The following is a 4484-nucleotide window of genomic DNA, read 5'->3' as shown; positions in this document are numbered from 1 at the left end:
ACTTTGGAAGCTCAGTTCATTGCTGCTTCTGCTTCCATCAGTTTCTGGATGAAGTTACTATGGTGATATTTAAGGTAATCATCAGTCTGACTACAGGACAAGGCCAGTTCAGTCACCCTCTCCTCTATTGCTTAGGTTCTTAGCTGGGGTCATTCTTGTGCTGTCCTGGGAACTTCTCTAGTTCCAGGTTTCTTGCTAGCCCCATAATTGCTCCCTAAACCAAAATATCTCCTTCCTTGCTCTCCATCTCTGTCCTTTTCCCACTCAACTGTTCTGTTCCCTCAAGTTCTCCTCCCCTTTATCTTTTCCCTCATCTTCCCTTTCCCGCCAACCCCATGCTCCCAATTTTGTGAGTTGATCTTGTCTGTTTCCTAAGATGAAAATCTTAAACAGCCTTTAACAAAAGAGTACTGAATGTAAAAGTCTCGATTTTTATAGATATTAATATATAAATTGTATCAATTTTACATAAATTTTATCAAGCAACATATACATATATATATATTATAATTCTATGGGTAAAAAAATGAGACTTTCACATTTACATATTTCTTTTATTAAAGGTTGTTTAATTTTTCTATTGTTTATATATTTATATACACATACATATATATTTTACATATATACTGCATATAAGACTGTACCTGAGATTATATATATACATATATATATATATGCATACACATGTAGGCTTAGACATAAACCAGTAGAAAAATCCAGCAGCATCTTCAGAAGGAAAACTAAACGAGTCACAAAGATAGAGAGGATTTCTCTGGCATTAAATTTCCGTGCAATTCCAACCTTAGAATGAGACAAAGCAAGACTTGTGCACTTAGAGGAGAAAAATTAAAGAATGCAAGTGAGACATTAATAACTCCATAAGGAATTTCTTCAGCCAGCTAAGAAGAAATTAGAGGAAGACGTCCCACCAAGAGGAAGCTAAACATCCTGAAGCAGGCAGAGGACAAACCCACAGGAGATTCCCGGGGTCTAATGTGGGCTGTGGTTCAGGCCCGCCTGTGCACCAGGCTTGTTCTGTTCTGTTGTGCTTAGAGATGTCGGGTTCCTTAGCTGGAGCGAGAACAGTTCTCATGCTATTGGGGACACATGTGCCGTGCAGGAGCAGAAGCATGAGAGTCGCACACACCCTTATTAACACTTGTGCAAGGGCTCTGGGTGAGAGGAGGCCTCTCAGCAGCTGCAGATAACATCTGGCTTGGGTCCTGAAGTGGGCCTTGTCTACTTCTTCAAAAGATGAGACCGACCAGAGATTGAGGTGTAAACTCTCTCAAGGGTCTCTCAGTATTAGAGCTGCAGACTAGATCATGAAATCATGTCCTGCCCGCTTCCCTCCTGCCCCTTGTAAAGAACAGAGTTGGTGGAGCAAATGTAAGTCAGGGAGTTTTGGTGAAGGAATTTGCAGTTGGACATATGGAGCTGAGAAGCCACCAGGCAGCATTGTGGAAATGGCGACTGACCTTTGAAGACAGCATTAGGGAGAAGCAAGGCTAGTGAGTACAAGGGTTAAGTGTTCCATGGCTCTGCATTGCCTTTCCGTGGTCTGTGCTGTCTACCTTCCCTGGGTTCAGCAGCAAGCCCAGGCCATCAGAAAGACTCTGCCCACACTCATGTGGGACTGCTCACCTGAAACTTCCTGCTGTCCCCTGGAACTGGTCCCTTTCAGAGGCAGCTCTCAGTTAGAGGTCACTCTATTCCAGTGGTCCTCAACCTTCCTAATGCAGTAACCCTTAATACAGTTGCTAATACTATGGTCACACCCAACCAGAACATTATATTCTTTGCTTCTTCATACCTGTAATTTTGCTAATGCTATGAATCTTAATGTAAATTTATCTATGTTTGTATGGCCTTTGGTGACCCATGTGAAAAGTTTATTTGAACCCTAGGTTCTGAAGCCCTGCTCTATCCTAATAACAACCTGAGAAATCGCATAGCTTTCAACCTTGTCTTTTATATTTTCCATCTCAGGTGATGCTCTGCAAACATGCAAAACACACAAAGAGCTTATATTCGCTACTTTTCATGAAGAGCAGCTTACGAAAGGGAGACTTAACTGTGACTGAGGGTTCCTGGGGGAGGCATGATGGTGGACATACAGTCATCTGGTCACAGGGCAGCCGCACTCCAAACAACACAGACAGGAAGTGGGGCAGGGCTTTAAAGCCTTAATGCTGGCCCAGTGACCCACTTCCCTTAGTATGTTCCCAGAGGTGCTGCATCCTTTCAAAACAGTGCCCCCAGCTGGGGACTATGTGTTCAAACATGTGACCAGACACTTAACACAACAGGCCTGGAACGAACCAGAAGCATTCTAAATACATTATGAACTCCTTTCCTTTAGGAAAATGTTGCTGAGAAATCAAATGTTGGGGTTCTCTTCTGGTAAAATTCTGAGTAAAAATACCCACAGTATCTTCCTTTTTGATTTCCATTCAGCCTACTTGGAGACAGAAAGTATCACCCAGAAACTTAGGTATTCTGATTTCTGCTTCTGAGATTTGAGTTCCTATAACCTTTTATCAAAATGATAGAAACCATTTTAGCATTAACACCTTCAAATTTCGATTCAACACTGCTCAAACCGCCCCTATATCGTAGCTTACGTTTCTCATATTTCTTTCTTTATTTATTTAGGGGACAGGGTCTCACCATTTACCTTGGCTGTCCTGGCACTCACACTGTAGACCAGACTGGCCTTGACCTCACAGAGATCTACCCCCCCCTTTTTTTCGAGTACTGTGATTAAAGACATATTTCACCAATAGAGATCCGACTTTTTCCATTTTTTTTAGGATTATTTTAAACATTTTTATCTTTCTAAAAAACGGGAATAGGGATGAGAGTAACAAACAAGATCTCACCACTGAATATTTCATTGTGACCACACAGCCTTATCATTGAAGTTCAGGAAGTAAACATCTGTATTCCACATAGTTTTATTCAATCTAAACAAAGCTAAGGTTTGTTCTAACTTTCAAATTTACTCTGGAGCCCATTCATCTACTTCAGCATCCAAGAAAATCACGCATTCTGCATAGCTATGTGAGCTGGCACACAGGGACATTACAGGACACTGGGCTGCAAAGCTGGACCTCTGAGGATGCAGGTGTCCATCCCCACTTTCTCACAGGTCATCATCCTCATCCTGGAGGGCAGACATTTGAGCAACCTCTAAATCATAGGTGCACTGTGCTGCCAAAGCTGGTCCATAACCAGCTCACATGGGGTGGGGCAAGAGCAGGCATGACAACAAACTCCAAGTTAGGATCTCCAGTGAGCTTTTTGGCTTGCCAGAAAAAGGGCTTTTCAAAGTTGTCCTTACTTAAGCAGAAATGTCTCTGAATTTAAGATTTTTCCTTAAATGGAAGACAAGAAATTATGCGTTCATTTTCCTCTTGAATAGACATATTGTAGCCACACAACACAATGGGGATATTTTCACTCACATATACCTATTATCTATGCCAATTAGGTTTGTTTTCACAAGTAAATCTTGTTCTCACAGCAAACATTATAATGGAATACTAGGCTTGGAGGCAGTGGCCATCCTGCAGGCCCCAAACTTCTCCTGGCCAGCTGTGTCTCACACATCAAACTTGATAGCTCCTCTGTTGATATGGAACACAAGGGTGAACCTTACTACATACTTCTTCTCAAAGTTGCCCATCAAGTGACAATTATCAATGTTGTCTTTCTGATGCAGCCATCATCCACCAGGATGAGTGAATGAGACCTTCGGTTCTCCCTGTCCCTGAACTTAGTTTTGACTCCTGGGGATTGAATGGAAGAAGTAATGCCTATAAAGGCAGCAAGCAGATTAATTCCGGAGAGATCATCCACTAGCTTCAGATCTACCTCACAATTCTGCTTTTTATTTTATTACTTTTCTTTTTTTTAATTTTTTTTATTGAGAAAAGGAAGAAAATAAACAAGTTTCCACCTCCTCCCAGCCTCCCATTTCCCTCACCCTCCTACCACCCTTCTCACCCGCCTCCCATTCTTCTCCCCTCCTCCCACTCCTCTCCCCCTCCCTCTCCAGTCCAAAGAGCAGTCAGGTTTCCCTTCCCTGTGGTAAGTCCTAGGTCCTCCCACTTCTGTCCATATCTACGAAGGTGAACATCCAAACTGGCTAGGCTCCCACAAAGCCAGCACATTGAATAGAATCAAAACAGTGTGCCATTATCCTTGGCTTCTCATCAGCCCTCATTGTTCGCCATGCTCAGAGAGTCCAGTTTTATCCCATGCTTTTTCGGTCACAGTCCAGCTGGCCTTGGTGAGCTCCCAATAGATCAGCTCCACTGTCTCAGTGGGTGGGTGCACCCCTCGTGGTCCTGACTTCTTTGCTCATGTTCTCCCTCCTTTTGCTCCTCATTGGGACCTTGGGAGCTCAGTCCAGTGCTCCAGTGTGGATCTCTGTCTCTATCTCCATCCATCACCAGATGAAGGTTCTATGATGATATGCA

The 4484-nt window shown here is 43.0% G+C and overlaps 1 pseudogene; it reads right to left on the bottom strand.

The window, feature by feature from the left end:
• Positions 1-3145: 3145 nt before the first annotated feature.
• Positions 3146-4123, bottom strand: LOC121460729 (annotated as a pseudogene).
• Between the last annotated feature and the right edge of the window lie 361 nt (positions 4124-4484).

The sequence above is a fragment of the Microtus oregoni genome, unplaced genomic scaffold (genome assembly GCF_018167655.1).
Source record: "Microtus oregoni isolate MIOR12 unplaced genomic scaffold, Mior012 000000F_ref0000247, whole genome shotgun sequence".
In the NCBI taxonomy this organism is placed as follows: domain Eukaryota; kingdom Metazoa; phylum Chordata; class Mammalia; order Rodentia; family Cricetidae; genus Microtus; species Microtus oregoni.
Note: the sequence above shows the minus strand (reverse complement) of the source record. Positions and strands in the feature narration are given on the sequence as shown.